The sequence below is a fragment of the Crocuta crocuta genome, unplaced genomic scaffold, assembly GCF_008692635.1.
Source record: "Crocuta crocuta isolate KB4526 unplaced genomic scaffold, BGI_CrCroc_1.0 scaffold409, whole genome shotgun sequence".
Classification (NCBI taxonomy): domain Eukaryota; kingdom Metazoa; phylum Chordata; class Mammalia; order Carnivora; family Hyaenidae; genus Crocuta; species Crocuta crocuta.
In genome coordinates, this window is record NW_027528006.1 from 719653 (window position 1) to 737851 (window position 18199).

General features: G+C 37.3%; 1 long non-coding RNA gene across 1 annotated transcript; it reads right to left on the reverse strand.

Annotated features, from left to right (window-relative positions):
- Positions 1-538: 538 nt before the first annotated feature.
- Positions 539-13264, reverse strand: LOC144222415 (uncharacterized). Its single transcript, XR_013332398.1, has 3 exons — positions 13058-13264; positions 2277-2339; positions 539-788 (listed from the first exon to the last, which is right to left on the reverse strand). It is a non-coding gene; the product is annotated as an uncharacterized LOC144222415 (long non-coding RNA).
- Between the last annotated feature and the right edge of the window lie 4935 nt (positions 13265-18199).

An 18199-nucleotide genomic window follows, 5' to 3' on the forward strand; every position in this document is an offset into this window, starting at 1 on the left:
GAGCCAGAGAGAGGCAGGGGGAAAGGGAGAGAGAAAATTCTGAGCAGGCTACACACTGTCAGCACAGAGCCCAATGTGGGGCGTGATCTTGTGACTGTGAGATCATGACCTGAGCCGAAATCAAGTGTCAAAAGCCCAAATGACTGAGCCACCCAGGCACCCCTTTTTTTCTCTCTTCTTCTTTATTAGAAACTGGCATTGTGGCCTGAGTTCCAGCAGCCATTTTGTGTCGTTGGGATAATCTTGAGGAGGGAGCTATGCACAATGCATAGATGGAAGAGTTGTCGGGACCTCTGATTATTTTCTAGAGCCATCATATGATTTCTGAACTGTTTTATTATAGATTGCTGTCTAACAAATTACCACATGTTTATCAGTTTAAAACAACACCTATCTATTACCTCAGAGTTTGCTTGGGTCATGAATCTATAGGTCTGAGTCCTTTGTTGAGGGTCTTACAAGGTTCCAGTCACAGTGTCAGCCAGCCAGCATTTTCATCAAGAGTGTTGCCTGGGGAAAGAATCTGCTTCCAAGATCATTCAGGATATTGGCATAGTTTATTTCATTGTAGTTATAGGGCTCGTGTCCCCATCTTCATGCCATCTGTTGGGTCAGGGACTACTCTCAGCATCTAGTTCAGGAGTTTTCCATGTGGCCATCTCCACAGTTCACAATATGGCTGTTAGCTTCTTCAAGGACAGTAGAAGAATCTCTCTCTTCAGAAAGAGCCCATTCCCTCTTTTAAAGGCTTTTGCTTGATGATGTCAGGTGGCTCAGGATGATCTCCCCTTTTAAAAAAATGTTTATTTACTTGGGAGAGGAGGGTGGGGGAAATCTCAAGTAGACTCTGCACTGTCAGCTTGGAGCCCGACGTGGGCCCTGATCCCACGAACCGTGAGATCATGACCTGAGCCAAGATCAACAGTTGGATGCTTAACAACTGACCCACTCAGTCACGCCTAATCTCCCTTTTGATTAATTTAAAAAAACAACTGATTTTGGTTCTCAATTACATCTGCAAAGTCCTTTCATCTTTCCCACATACTGTATTCTAATCATAAGAGTGACGTCCCATCATATTTACAGGTCCTGTCCACATTCAAAAGGTAAGTGTATCAGGAGGTGAGAAGTGTGGAGGCCATCTTAGAATTCTGTTTACCACCATGCTCTACGCATGGGTTTCCTTTACATTCAGTGAAACAACCCCTCATTTCTTTGGCCAAATAGATAGGCATATCTCTCTTGCCTCCAACCAATACAATTTCTAACTGTTACAAGATCTGGAGACATAAGAGAAAATATACAAAAAGAATAATTAGGTAAAAATAAAAGTGATTTCAGGGGTGCTAGGTGGCTCAGTGGGTTAAGTATCCAACTCTTGATTTCAGCTCAGGTCATGATCTCATGGTTTGTGAGTTCAAGCCCTGCATTGAGTTCTGTGCTGACAGTGCAGAGTCTGCTTAAGACTGTCTTTCTCTTCCTCTCTCTCTGCCCCTCCTCACCACTCTCTCTCTCTCTTTCAAAATAAATAAACTTAAAATAAAAGAAATTTCAAAATTAATACAAAAACATGTTAATTAAATATGTAAGTTAAAAAGAGTAAAAAATGAAAGCCCTCTTCTCTCTATATATATACATAAAATAAAACATATAATTATATATTTATAAATATACATATCTATAATTATTAAAAATTGAGCCTGAGTAGCTCAGTTAAGCATCTGACTCTTGATTTCAGCTCAGGTCATAGTCTCATGGTCATGGGATTGAGCCCTGAGTCGAACTCTGTGCTAGCATGAAGCCTGCTTGGGATTCTCTCTCTCACTCTCTCACTCTTCCTCTGTCTCTGACCCTCCCCAGCTTGGGCACATAGGTGTGCATGCTCTCTCTCTCTCTCTCTCTTCCTCTCTCTCTGTCCCTCAAAATAAATAAATAAGCATTTTTAAAAAAAAAATTGAATCACACAAGGCAGCCCGTGTGGTTCAGTCAGGGTAAGCATCTGACCTCGGCTCGGGTCATGATTTCATGGTTTGTGTGTTCAAGCACCACCTTACACTCTGTGTTAACAGCTCAGAGTCTCGAGCCTGCTTCAGATTCTTTGTCTCCCTCTCCCTTTGCCCCTCCTCTGCTTGTGCTCTGTCTGTCTGTCTCTCTTTTTCAAAATTAAATTAATAAAATTAATAAAACATAAAACAAAAAAATCACATCACATGATATTGTTATGAAATGTTCAAGTACGTTAATACCTTCCCAACAATAGACCATTAGGAATTTACCTGGAGTCAAACAGGCTGAGTTTATTGTTCATTGCAGCAAGGGAGACTGCACACCATCGAGAACTGTGGAATGTGTTAGTAAAATGGTATTAGAAGGTAAATCTTTTCTAGAAGGAAGCCATTCCAGAAGGAAAATAGAATATCTCTAGAGATTTATTTCTAGAGAAAAGTAGCTGCTGACATTAAGGAACTTGGTCTGACACTTACAAATGGCCCTCAGTACTGCTAGTTGTTAGGAGCTTACTTAGCCCTCCCAGCTAAGATGCAGTTTTCTCCTGTTTGACCCACCAAAACAGTATCACCGACTATCATCATGAAGTGAGGGTTGTCTGTGACTGTAAAGAAAAAGACCACTGGATAGTTTTGTCTAAGCATGGGGCGCTGTGCCAACCACAGAAATGTCAAACGTCTCCTGGTTAATTTAAATGATTGATGCTTACAGCTTTATTTTTTTCTAGTATTCCCTCCGTCTAGAAAAGATTTGTTAAGATACCTAATCATAGAATTATCCCTATTTAAAGCAAACCTCCATTTCCTCGACTCCTCCCCCAAAATCACCAAACCAAGACACAAATACTTTAAATTCTTTCCAACACACAATGTTGTGTCATATTGCATTGAATTGGGGATAGATCACCCATAATCTATCCATGACACATATAATTATATATGTAGGAACATAATGTAATTAATAATTCTAGACTTTATTTCAAGACATTTCAGTGTTGTTTGAAATGGCCTATGTTGATGGGATGCATACATACATACATGTATGAGATACAGGTTTTATGTGTGTATCATATATATGTATACTTAAGAGAAAGCATTATTCTAAAGATATCCATTGATCTGCTTATAATACATAATATCTAATAGCTAATATCTACTTTGTTAAAAGAAAGCATTATTAACTATCATATCCTGAATCAGTATATTAGTGAGAACTTGTAGGATTTATCCCGATTGGTCTTTGTTTCAAAATTGTATAAAATAAACAACCAGCTGCCGCTGCTAATATCAACAACATTTTCTAAAAATATGTTGCGTATGTTGTGTCCTTCTAAATATTTATCTTTTTTAATAATCTCAATAAGCTATATTTTGGGAAGCTTTTTGGGTGGGCAAATAAATACTTCTAACTGAGACAAAATGAAGAACAGTTCAACTCTCTTCTAGCATTTACAGAAAGTCTCTTATTATCTATTCATCAAAATGTCCTTGGCCCAAAATAGGTTTAGTCTATGGTGAGTTTCTCCCTAAAGTTGGAGGAAGTGAGATTCTACCCACTGGTTGAATAACCATTTATTAGAGAAGGAGGCCCTTTCCGAATTCCTTCTGAAGTTCCAGCTAGAGAATTGTGCATTTCTCAGATTTCTAGTCTTTCAAGTAAGTGTTACAAGCCTTGTCTACAAAATAATTACAGAGTTATCTGAAAGGAAATGTGGGTTGCTTGTCTAAATTAGTTAGGATAACTTGTAATTTCTTGGGGGGAAAGTCAGAAAATGAAAGTTATCTTTGAGTGTTTGGATTGAATTTCAGTATTCAAAGGATGAAATCTTCCACAAATCTTTCCACTTAATGTTATTGAAAAAGGTGTAATGTAAGCACAATACTGCACCTTCTTTCCTCTCCGTAACTCCTGGAAAGATGCCATAGAACATGCATTTACATCAAGTTCTTGCTTGAGGTGAGTAAGCAATTACCATCGACCAGCTTAGCAGCCAAAAGGGCACCAAATTCATTTTTCAGTTTCTTGGTCCTTGTTCTTGCTGGGTGTTTTATACACTTGTCTCCTGCAATCTGTAAACTGAAATGTTGCTTCATATCCAGGTCACCTGGTGAATCAGAAGGAAAGGGAACGGGCATTGCTGCCCCTTGAGAAGGCACCATGATGAAGCAAGTGATTCTTAGCACCTTCTTTCTACATCTTTTGATACCATTGCCAGGTTGCTTGAGAAGATATCCTGCCAAACTCTGAACTCTGTGAGAGTCATTGGGATGCCCATGCCGGTTCAGACTGAGTTCATGTGCCCAACCAGGTGATCTGGACTATCACACAGTAGGGCACATTCTCTTAGCCTTGGTTTATCCGTTCTTTGTTTGTTCCCTACTTCTGTTTGGCCCTTAAGGTACCCACATTGTTCTCAGTTGATGCTTCTGGTGGATTGAGGCAGGCCCACATCAGCTGAAGTTTGGTTGGTTGTCAAGCACCAACCCAGAAAAAGCATTTCGAAGATACTTGCTTCAGATTTCCTAAAGACATGCATAGAAGGCCTACTGATAGAGAGAGTAAAGTGGAAGTCTTAGTTGCAAGAGATAAGGAGACAAATAAATCTAATTTTCCTATTCTACCACCTTCAATGCATACGTCTATGCCTCAACATTAAAGACTATATTTTCACATCACAAGGTTGATGTGAAAGAAATAAGATAATTGATATGAAAATAGTTCATAAATACCAAGCAGATTGATTTTATAGGCACTGTAGTGACAGCAGTAGTGATAGCATTATCATCATCATCATTATTATTACTATAGTTATAGTAATAATGTGTTACAGAAAATGTGTTTACACATAGTTATTATCACTGGTGGCAGTGATAGTACCATTAGGAAGGATATAGTAGATCTGTTTCTTTTCAGATGGCAAAAGGCTTATGAATGGGAAGGAAGTGGGGCACCTGAGTGGCTCAGTTGGTTAAGCGGCCAACTTCGGCTCAGGTCATGATCTCACAGTTCGTGGGTTCAAGCCCCGCGTTGGGCTCTGTGCTGACAGCTAGCTCAGAGCCTGGAGCCTGCTTCAGATCCTGTGTCTGCTTCTCTTTCTGCCCTTCCCCTGCTCACATTCTGTCTATCTCTCAAAAATAAATAAACATTAAAAAATTTTTAAAAAAAGAATGGGAAGGAAGTACACTAAGAATTAATTGCTAGTTAATAATCTGCTGATGGTTATATGTTTTCTAGCCAGGTAGAAATATGTAGCTTTATTTTTTTCTTAGCAATGCCAGGCAAGTTTTATATATAGACATACATACACATATGTACATATATATGTATATATGTGTGTATATGTGCACATATATGTATCTATATATATGTCTAAATGTATGTATGTAATATGCCAGTTGATACTAATATGAGCCCATATTCATAAATGCTATGCATAGATTTTGTAAGCACTATCCATGATGTAATGTGTTATATAATATCACAACCTTATAACTTAGATTGCAGACATATTATAATACAGTACACATCAATTTAAAGAGAAGCTAATACCTCATACCAAAGACAGACTAATTATCATATATATTGATTAGAGTCCCATCTTAGTTCTCTTAAAAAGTATAAATTATTTATTATAAAATTGTATAAAAATGTTAAACTGGCCTTGGAAATGCAAGCGTTCACACATATGTATGTACTTCAAGCACATTATGTTTTACTAACAAGTACCCTTAAGTCTAATGAAGGCAGCTCAGTGCAGTTCATACAAGTGTTTAATTCATACAACATGAGCATAATAAATCTTTTCTGTTCTTAATATGCTTTAGAAAAAGGAACCTATTTTATAGCAAAAAGCAAGTGCTAAAATTATAACCTTCATATGCATATTTAATTAGTTTTGTATTTTTATAATCCTTTGATTTGAGGCATTTTTAAAATATGCATTATCTAGAGAGTGAAGCCTGCTCTTGTATCTTTGTTTCAGTGAGAATATAGAACTGACACTATTGTGTCTCTGTATCTAAGACTCTTTGTGGTATTTCCAGGAGCAGTAATGTGTATTGCGCCATCCCCAGTCCTCTGTTCTTTGTGACATTCATCCATGAGTAAAGTGAGAAGAGGTCGAACTTATAGCAAAATGGTAATCACAACCAATTTTAATTTATGTGAAAAATCTCAAGCCCACTCGGTGGGGAACTTTAGCTTTATTTCCCACAATCTTTCATCATCTGCCTATAGCAGAAATTATTCTGTAGGGTTTGATGATTTGCAAGATGGAGAAAGAACTTCAAGATTTGCATCAAGTACAGTTATTTAACCAATTTGAGGGCACTGGTGGAGCGTTTTAAAAATTATTCATTTTATTGCTTTCCCTAATTTATCTAATTCAGTGAAGTGTGAAAGTACGTGATTTACATACAGAGGAAAGTTCCTTCTATTAGCAACTTTAACCCAGCTCTTACTTGGTCATAATTAAGTTGATCTATGTATACACACAGTATAAAAGAGCCAGATGTAAAGTGATAAATGCATTTTGGATATCAGTCATTTGGATATTTATTTTCCATATTAGCAAATTTCCAGAAGATTGACTAAGTATTTTTGATCAGTCCAGATATTTGGCATTTCACTGATATAGTTTCTAAAAACAGCCATGGTAATAGGTTTTATAGACTATAAATAAAACAAATGTGCTCCTAATGGGCACATATACTTTTAAAATTAAATTCTTCTTACCATTTATTTATTCCTGTAATGATCTGTACATCTAATTGACCTTCAATACTGCAGTGAATTATATTACCTTATGAAAAATGTCTCTATTCTTCTGTCTGCCATTGCTAATTAGTTTTAAAAGTGTCTGGAACACATTTTTCTCTCTTTGAAGGTATTTTTGTAACATTTTTTGTAAATGTTACTTTGTGTATGCAAATATGAATAGCCACTATACATGTGTGTTGTTGTTGTTGTCTTAATGGGTGAGGATTTTGTTTCTCTGTAGTGGGGACAGATGTTATAATTCAGTTAGAAAAATGAACAACTTAAAATTGTAATTACTGATAGACTATTGTCCTGGCAAACTTTCTTATGCCTGGGATTCCTTCAGAGCATCTCAAGGACAATTTAAGACTCCATTAATTAAACTTTTAAATGAATAGTTATGAAACAGATACTTTGTATTGAATTGGACAGTGTATCTGGCAGCAAAGAGATGGCATACTCAAAGGGTTTAATGAGAGTTATTAATGAAGAGACTATTTAGGGAAGTGTGGTGAGGGTTAGAGGAAACAACAGGGTAGTAAAACATCTGGGACTAGCAACAGTGGGGAGTTATCATCATCCCTGTGCCTTGGATCCTGGAAGCTTTGAAAGGCCAGATGCCAATGGCCAAAATGGCAGTGATTGGGTGGTCATGTAAGGATAAATATGCTGGCCTCTGTCTTCCAGGCTTCCCATTGCCAGCCACTACCTTCCTTTCGTTGATCTCAGCCAGAAGCCGAAAGTGAGCCTTTTGTGGCACAGATCAAGATGGAGAAAGACAGAAAATGCATCTAGGAAGCTGGAGAGAAACAATTAGCCCAGACCCTACATTAGTTTCTTTGCTTTTTAAAATTTCTATTGTAACAAAATACCACAAATTTAGTGGCTTAATATAACACAAATGTATTATCTTCCAATTCTGAAAGTCAAAAGTCCTAAATTTAAGGTGTCTACAGGGCTGCATTCCTTCCGGAGGCTCTAGGGGGAAGTTAGTTCCCTTGCCTTTTCCAGTTCTAGAGTCTATGTGCGTTCCTAGAGACCCCAATCCCTTCCTCTAATCACTCCAGCCTCTGCTCCCGTCATCTCAGCAATTTCTCTCCCCCTGACCCTCTTGCCTTCCTCTCCTGAGGACCCTTATGGTTACCTTGAGCCCACCAGAGTAATCCAGGATAATCTCTTCATTTCAAAATCCTTAACTTAATCCTATCAGCAAAATCCCTTTTACAAAGTAAAGTAAGGTATTCCCAGGATAGGATTAGGATATGGACATGGACATCTTTGGGGAGCCCTCTTTCTGTCTGTAGACCACAGACCGCAAAAGCTATTAATGTGAAAGAAATTAATGTCTCTGCTATAGGGAGATCAAAACCAGGAAATGTGTTTATGCATTTTATAACTAATAATGAATTACTTTTTATAACTTGAAAAGTAATTCTTTTTTGAAGAATGCAAAAAATGTCAAGCTACTATTCTGTTTAATGTTAACATGGTTGTATATATTTAGGGTTTTATGTTTTGAATATCTTCACAATTTTCAACTTCTCAAGTTACCTTCTCTGTATCTCATGGCATGAATACTTTGACATTTTTAATTTAAAAAAATTGACATGGAAAAATAATAATCAGTGAGACTTATTGAGTTATGATTTTCTAGCTATTTTCATATATTATTCCCATGGCATCCCTGTAAGAAAGATACTTTTATCAAGTATATTTTAGAGATGATGAAACAGATACATAGATGAAGTAATATGTCTCTGGTAATATAACTAATAAGAGGATATGTTGGATATTATTTTCCATTTGCTTCCCTAGATCAGTTTTCCACTCTGCTTTGCTCTGGGAGGTTGAACTATACACACTACATCATCCAGGCTCTCTTTTTCTCTGACTTCTGATTGGCTTCAACAAAAGGGAAAGCTCAGCAACCTTGATGGCGCAAGAAGAGAAAAATGGTGTTACTTTTCATTACTCTACACTCCCTCTCCCTTCCTGCCCTGCTGCATAGAGGGTCTGCTTTCCTAAGTAGCTATTGTTTCTGTTGGGTATTCTTTTTACTCTAACCAAATTCTGGGAATACCATTTCTTGAGTACTTGGGAGTTCTCAAGAAACTTTCATTTTTGCTGGTCCTGGGGTTCTTCACCATCTGTTATTATTTTCTTTCAACTTCCCCACACCTCTGTAAATAATCCCATTATTTTCATTTAAACCCCTCTGAATGGGCCATCTTTTTCTCTCCTTTTGTAAATAGGCTGCAGTTTGATTACAAGGATATTTGAATTTTTTTAATTTATTTAATTTATTTTTTTTCCTGAGAGAGAGATAGCATGAACAGGGAACAGGGGAGGGTCAGAGAGAGAGCGAGACACAGAATCCGAAGCAGGCTCCAGGCTCTGAGTTACCTGTCAGCACAGAACCCAACACAGGGCTTGAACCCACGAACCGTGAGATCATGACCTGAGCCGAAGTTCGACGCTTAACTGACTGAGCCACCCAGGCGGCCCAAGGATATTTGAATTAAAAGCAGAGTTCTTAATCATTTCAATATATTGACTTTAACAAAAACACATCTCCCAAGCAAATAGATTTACAACTTGAAATGAATTAGTTGCATTTAGTCAACTGTTTATATACTTGTTTGTAATTGCTAATTTTTTTAAAAAGTGACAAATTCACTAAATTAAGCCAGTTTAGTAATTTTCAGATGTGACATAGCATACCTTATGTTGGGTATAATGAATATACTCTGTAATAAATCTATCTGTAAATATAAAGCCAATTCACCCTTGTTATTATTCTGCCATCAGTGAGCATTGTTTTTAGCATCTTATTTGTCATGCTCAGATTTTATGCTTTGCAGTGAGTTTGAGTTCAATTCATTAAAATAGGAAACTCATCAAATTCTCCTTCAGAGAAAGAAACTCTTACCCTGCAATATACAATACATTTCTGTTCTTTTACAGATTTCTTTTCACTACTTCCTAAGTGATGGTGATGTCTGTTTCCTTGACAACTAGGTAGGGTGAGTGCTGCAATGATACTGAGTGCATGTCAGATGTATTCATAAAGTGAGTTGTAGTTGTTCAGAGGAAATACATCAGAACAACCTTGTATTCTTTTGTGAACAAAGATGCTAATGAAGGAGGTGCTCATTGACAGTGATTTCCATGGAGCAGAAGGGAAAGGTACACATGATACTCACCACCGACCTATCACATTTTTGCATTTGTTTATTAGTACTGTTCACTTTTTTTCTCCAGTTATTCTTAAGTCACACATACCGACTAACTGGTTTATAACTTGAAAGCTAAACAGACACCTCATCTATTTTTCTTATGACTGTGGGCTACAGTTAAAGGATAGCATTCTGGTCTCTGGTGGTCTTTTCACCTAGAATATGTGGTTCAAAATGTGTTATGACAGTATAATAGTCATTCTGGGGTCTACCAGGAGATGTATAGGAAGTATTTCTTAGCAATTGTTCCTGCAAGTCTAAATTACAGTATCTATATTGATAAACCTGTAATGTAAGAGGATCCTAAAATGACTTTTGACTCATTTAAAAAAGGTATTAGATTATTTTCAGAGTCACCTGGATATTAAATGTATATCGATGTGTTTGAATCATTTGAAAATTGCTAATTCAAATGTAGTACATATGGAATCTCTATGAAGGAGAATATGATTAATCAACACATTCCTTGTCCTGATCAGACAGATCATAGTTTGCTGTACTTGAGTAATGATCTTCCTGAAACTAAAACTTGGGATACATTTATCAAAAATTATACTATATATACTATACACATATACTAAATATGTCTAGGATTATAGACATTAAAGCGTTACAACTTCAGTTCTCTTCAGAATTAAGATATTTTCCAAAAAATTAAGGATGTTTTAAAATTTATATATCTATAATTCTATTGGGTAAAAATGAGAGTCAGTTCAGAGAGCTTATACATGTCCATCAACTGAACACATTGATGATATAACTAAATACTCATGAAAGAATTGGAATTTTTTTTCACAGACCATGAAGTTATGCCTGTTTTAGACATTAACAGAAGTTTATATCTGATCCACTTACTGTTAATAAAGGTCATCGATCGAGTGCCCGAGGAAGCAGACTTTAAAATGGAAGATTAGTACGCAAGAACTTTGTTCTTAGAAAAGGATGGAAGCAGGGTTTGGAAGCAGGGAAAGTTGGGTGGTGATGCAAATGTAACTAAGGCTTCAGCCAGCCTTGGGGGCTGCTTGGAGCTGGGCCCTTCTAGGGCTGTCCCAAGATAAGGTGAGGAGGCCTAGCCCTTATAACTCCATGGTTACCAGTCATTGGATATGGGCTGCTGTGAGAGGCAACATGGCTCTCTTAAGCTTGTGGTAATTCTTAAGGAGATGAGAACAGATAGGAGAGCCTTCAGTCATCTTCATAGCAGGTGAAAAATCATTTCTTCCATTTTGAAGATGGATTTGAGAAGGACATCACAGCTTCCCTGACAGTCCAACCCCCAACCCTTGAGTGACTTGTTTCCACATGTAACTCATTCAGGACTCTGGTGGGACTCTTTTTCTTAGGAGGACAGATAAGAGAAAGTTGATCTGCAGCTGCAGCAGGTCTCCAGGCTCCAATGGGTACTTAGCCTCTCCCTCCTTTATTGTCTATTCTAGATTGCCTTATCCTTAGTTAGCAACTCTGCTGCTTTGGATGGCTTATCTGGTGGGATGACCAAGCCCTTATCCCTAAAGGGTCCACGTTCCTGGTTATCATGGTCTTTTGAGGCTGTTGTACATAGCCATGAGACGTCCCACTTAACAGCCTGAATGTCACACCTATTCATTCTCCCTTATCCATATTGTGTAATGGAAGCCCTACCCGCTCTTGATGAGGTGAGTCAGTTATTCCTGCCTGGATGGCAATTTCTCTTCTTGCCTCCTGGTACCTTGGAATGAGGAACCTGGAATGTCTAGGCAATAGCTGTAGTTTAAAGTTTATTGTGACCTTTGTTTGTCCCTTGGTGACAGAGTTGCAGATTTAGGAAGCACAAGTTCTTCAAGTGGGCCACTGAAAACAGTGGTAAGCAGGGCCACTGCTTACTTCTATTATGTGGTTCTCAGACTTATGCATTCTATCTGTTGGGTTTGTTGCATTCTATAATAGTCATTTGTTCACTGTGTATACTGTGTCCTGCAGAATAATACTATCATCCTTGCTGGGTAATGTCTTCAAGCTGTCACCTTAGCTGTGCTTTTGATAAGTCATTACATACTCAATGAGGCCATAAGCCACTGCATGTGTAATATGTGACAGGACCAAGGGACTTCATGATCATGGACTATCATACATCCTATGTTGTGAAGTGGACCCAAATATCTGATGAAAAGTTATAACAGATGGTGTGTTAGTGTAGCAGACATTCTGTAAGCCCTTGAAGGATGGTATTAGTTAAAACTATGGACAATAAAGCCACACTCACACTTGGAATACATGTCAGTTACTGACAAGATATATCGATGCTCCTTAACATGGTAGAAAGGATCAAATATAATAGACTTTCCACCAAATGACTAATTATTTTCTTCAAGTGATAGTGTCATGAGGTGCTCATCATTGGTCTCTGTTGCTAGCAGGTTGGAATTCTGCTACAACAGTAGCAGTATGAGCTTTGGTGAGGAGAACCCATGATCTATAGCCCATGCTTAGCCTCCGTCTCTGCCACCATGGCTACTATATTTATGTGCCAATTGTGTCAGCACTGTGATAGTTAATGATGAATTTAGATTAGATAGAACTAGCTGAATTATTCTGTCTGTCTGGTTGTTTAGCGTCTTTTCCATGGTAGGTATTCTCAGAGTCAACATTTGTGGGAGAAGAGAATGAAGCAGGACTAAGCTAAATAAGAAGTTGGGCTATGGTACAGTCCCAGTGAAGCTTCAGGTGACCCCATGAAAGGCTTGAAGTTTTACTGGCTCTTCAGAGTTGTTCTAAGTTAGGAAAAGAGTTACCTGGCTGTGGGCTACCCTGCGAAGGAGGGTATAAATTTGAGCCAGGTGACTCTCTTCAGCCCATTTCTCTAGCATGATTATATGATGGGGGTTGGGGAACTGACCACAATGAACTTGAGACTTTAGGAGAATCTCTTTCCACTAATATTAATCTTCTAACTCAAGCTCCAAATCAACCTGGGTTAGTATACCAATAATTTTTAGATATATGAGAATAAAGCCTCATTCACTGAGGATTGAGATCTGACTAGACAGGCCAGAGATCTATGCTTTCAGATAGATTACCTTGGGTATCAGGTCCATCTAAAAATTTCCTAGCCAGTGGTAAAAGAACACATCATCAGTTTCCTGCAAGTGGAGACTGCCATTTGCTGGGAGCTCTCCCTGGTGCTGCTTAAAAACTTGATGAAAGACTGCCTCCTTTGTTTAATCTTCTTCTGGATACTGCTTATCTGATCTGTCTCTACTACATTTTGCTTAAAAGTGATCTATTTTGCCTCCTCACAGTCCCACCATATCTCTTGGAAACCCCTGTTCCAATTGTGATCTCATTGATTCTAAACATATGCCAAGCCCTAGTCATCTCCCAGACCTGCTGTCCTATGACCAGTCATCAACTCACCCTATATTGTTTTGTCCAGTATACAGAAACATCTCTTGAAATGCTAAAGTTATATGCATGACTCTTTTGAAAAAGATTAAAATTCATTTGATTAAAATGTAAAGTTAGTCAGTAAGGAGATTCAGGATACCAAAGTGGAAAGATCAAAATGCTTGTTAAGCTCTATTAAACAGCTGTTCAGTATTTTACATAGAAGGAACAAAAGGTATATAGCAAACTATGTGAGTCAAAATTAAGATATATGAGGAGATACTCTCTTCCTTCATATGTCTACTTTTTTTTTTTAATGCCAATCATTACCAATATGGATTTAGCTACCTAGCTTGCCAAATGAATGCCCATTATGCCTGTGTATCCAGATTGGAATACATTTTCAGTATGAAAAGAACTATTTTTCTGAAAACTGTCTTCAAATTTGCTAAACTTCACTGCAGAAATGTTTAAACAATTTATTCGAACTCACAAGGATTTTGAAATCCAGATATGCTGTAAGGGCATACCAAAGAGAGGAAGTATGAGGTTAGGAGGAGAGGTAAGAAAGCAGTAGAGCATATTTGGGACATAGTAAGTAGAGAGTATGGTTGGAACATCAGATGTTCAGCACACTGGTAGGAAAGAAGGAAAGGAACATACAGACACTGCTAAGACTAGTAGAAACCATCATGCCTAAAACAGTTTAAATCAAGTAAACTGAGTAGCAAGGGGGAGAGATTCAGCATTAGCAGTAGCAATGGGGGAAGAAGAGAATAGAAGCACAAAGACTAGAATAAGACTTAAAATGGCCAACGTATACAATTTTGAAGGTATAAACTAGGATTTTGTTAGTAGAAATAAAAAGAAGAGGATAATTGGGAAAGACATTAAGGTATTATATCTAATAGCATTTAGCAATTAATTTTAAGTTGGAGTGGAATTTTATGGGAGATTTTTATAAGTCAAAGAACGCTAAAATTTTTAGCTTGGATGACTGGACACGATATGAGTGTCCACTAATTTAAATAGAAGTATTATGAAGAATTTGCTTTAGAAGTTATGATATTTTAAGTGGTTGCGAAGCATCAGGTGGGAAAGTGAACCAAGCAGGTGGAAAGATAAGTCTAGCTTTGAAGAGCGAAGAAGAGTAGAGAGACTGATACTGGATTGTGAACTACATAGAAATAACAGTCAAATTAAATTAAATGGAAATAAAATACTTTGATCTACTAGTCTGTTGAATTCATCTGGAACATGGGATCATGTGTCTGTAGTTTGAAGGAATTTCCACAAGGTGGTGATGCATTCTTACTAGGGAGCATAGATTTGAGACTTCAAAATAAATATTAACAAAAATCCAAAGACACTATTTTTTTTTTAATTGCTCCTTCCTTGGTGGTGTTCTGAAGCTACTATTTGATGTGTTTTATGAAAATGTTCTTTACTAACAAAATATAGCTATATAATTTAGGTTATTATTTTCCAATATTTGTCAAAAGTATAAAAGTTACTTGAAGTAATAATTATTTCAATCCAACCATAAAAATCTAGGATCACTTAAGTCTGCTCTTAGTTTCTATGTGAAAATACAACAATATTTTCTCTAATTCTTGGCATCGTTCATTTTAAAATCTCTCTTCTTTTTGCTTTTATGACAGAACACTTATTCAGTCTTCTTACTTTCCAGATAAATCTTTCTTTTTCCCACTATCTCCTATTTTAAAATGTAAATAGTATTTTCCTTCTGAGCTTGAAAGCATTGTTCTACCCACACTTTCAAGAAATTCAAATCCTCTTGACAGCTGTATGCCACTCACACTTGATTAGAGGTCCAAATAAAAATATGTTCTCTTCTCATGTGAGTGAGTCATCAGTTAATCATATAATATTGCAAACATAACATTGTATCTCTAGTTGTCACTTCTCTGAACCCATAACCATGTATATTCACTATGAATACTTGCAAAAATTCCTCCACATTCATTACTGAACATATAGTCTAATGTACCAATAAGAACATTTAAGTTGCATTAAGAGTTTGAATGAGAATGTGAGGATTGTTTCAGCCATATCTTAAATCTTCTAAGGACCTTTGTTTAATAGTATTGTGCATTATTTATCGTTTTCTTTACATTACTAAGTGAAAAGGTCTTTTAAGAAATTAGGTAAGCCTAAAGTCCAGAAAAGCCATCCATTGGAAGAAAAATTGTGTTAAATTGAATTGAGAGAGGAGAACTCATGAAAGGCATAGCCTGGCAATGCACTTGTCTTTGTCTACCAGAAATGCAACGATTTTTTATATAGGAGAATGTAAAAAAAAGAGAAAAAATATGAAAAGTGTTGTTGGTACTAAAAACTAGAGAAATAACCATGCATTGTGTGCCAATAGCCTCAGTCATTGTGGAATGCTGTAGAGAACCATGTTGATAGAGCAGAAAGCGTTAAACATCTTCAAAGACTTGAAGAAAAAGGAGATGGAGGAGAGAAAGTCACCAAAAGATCTTAGTTTGAGTAGGGTCAGCTACTTCAACAGATTTTACATGACTGTGTAATTTGAAGGTCATAGGTGAAGACGCTGCTGCTGATAGCCCTCACTAGCTTGCAGGAAACTATTGATAACATGGTTGTTCTGCAAAAGCACATGTTCAATATTGATGAACCTGGATGTCTTTAGAGATGAATGTCATCATGTAGGTTTATTTCAAATAGTAGGAGAAGACAGTGCCACACACCTGAAGCTTTCGAAGATAGGCTAACATTGGTTTTAGGTGGAAATTATAAGGCACTGCTAAAATAAAAATGTGTTAGCTTATCATTCCCCAAACCACATGGTCCCTAAGGGGTCATTGAAGAGTGCTTTGTGAAACAAGCATTTAATGATTATAGGAAGTGTTATCTTTGTGATTATTCATAATGGAATACATGAAGAAGGAAAATTTTGCAAACAAGCCTCTTTTGATAACAGATAATGTTTCCAGACATTCCTCTCTTATTATTGATTAGGAATATCCTATCTGAGTAGCCTCTTTTTTTTTTTCCTGTTGTGTTTTTAGTTCCTGTAGTTATTGATTGGGAAGATCCTATCTAAGTGGTCTTTTTTTTGCCTCTCAAATGGAATGTGTAGTAGCTGGTGTGATACCTCTCCATTAACAGATTTATGGAATAGCCTTAACATCAAGAAGGTCCTTAAAACTTATCATTCAGGTTTTGGCAAAATGTATCATAACATCTAAAGAACAAATGTGAAAGACACTGTGTCTCACAATTTGTCACTCTTCTCCAAAGCTTTAGGAAATGGCTGATGCAAAGCAAAAATCCTTAGAGCTTGCAAAAAGATTTTTTTAATTAAATAGTGAAAAGATGAAAAATTATTAATTTCAAATAGCAAAGAACTTACCACCAAGGAATTAATTTGACTTAATGCTAAATATTATTTTTTAAAAAAGAAGACCCACATACACTTGGCATGAGATTTTTAAAATAAATGTAATATCAAATAGACAAAATGATTGCTCTTGTAGGTGATCCTGATGGAGCAATACATATGGAACCCAGGTCATCCACTTTTGTACCTTGAAGTACTATGTCTGTTAGTTAAAACTTCAAATGGACATGTATAGCAACCTTGGCCTGGGAAGAACTCAGCCCTTTCAGGAAAAAAGGTGTGAGTTGCACCACCAGATTAATCACTGTGATGACTTTTGTGTCAGTTTGACAAAGCCACAGGTGCCCGTATATTTGATCAAACATTATTCTGGGCCTGTTTCTAAATGAGGTTAACATTTGAATAGATAGATTGAGTAAAGTAGATTGCTGTCCCTAATGTGAGTGATACTCATCCGATCAGTTAAAGACCTGAATATTATAAAAAGAGTAATTCTGTCTCCAGTAGGGTCCAGTCCTCCCTGACTTGAACTAGAGCATTGGTCTTTTCCAGCCTTTGGAGTGACACCAAAACAATAGTTCTTCTGGGGTCTTGAGTCCAATGGCTTTTGGATTGGCACCACTGGCTCTACTGGTTCTCATGCCTTCACACTCAGGCTGGGATTATACATCTACACATTGGCCTTCCTGGGTCTCCAGTTTAATGTACTGCAACCTTCCTGAGCCTCCATAATCTCCTTCTCAGCCTCCATAATCACATGAGCCAATTCCTTATAATCTCTCTCTTTGTTTATGTATACAGCTATCAAGAACCACACAGGTGAGACATGAATAGACATAATGGATAGTGGAGAACAGACATAATGAATACCAATTGTGACCCTGAGAGCATCTGCACTGATGAGGGCAGTAGTTCATCCCATTGATTCCTCAGTATGAGGAAGAGCTGTAGCCAGTTCCTGGGGAGACTTCTTCTTTTAAAGGTTATACAGAGAAAGATAAACCAGCCAAAGAGACTAGGGAGTGGCCATAGAAAATCAATGGTGTATAGTACCATCAGAGCCAATAAAACAGAATGTTTTAAGAAGGAAAGTTCTCTCAGGAAGTGAAGTCCGTGAGAGGTAGGAGGGAGCTGCTTCCCAAAGAAAAGTGGATCTGTACATGAATGGAATAGTGTGGTAGCCATAGAGAGAACCTTCAGCGTGGAGCATAGCTGACTGAGAGCCTCCAGTTGCCACACCATTGAGTGTCCTGTGGTGTTCATGCCAAGGTCATTCTCAGGGTTCCTCAGAGCCAATAACTAACCATGGTAAGGGAACTAGAGCCTGGTCATTTTTGCCTAATACAGTACCCCTCAGTGAGTAACCTTTACTTAGGATATCCCTTTTGGTCTCCACAAGATTTTTTCCAGAACTGCAAAAGAAGAGTCTGAAGCTCTTCTTACTTAC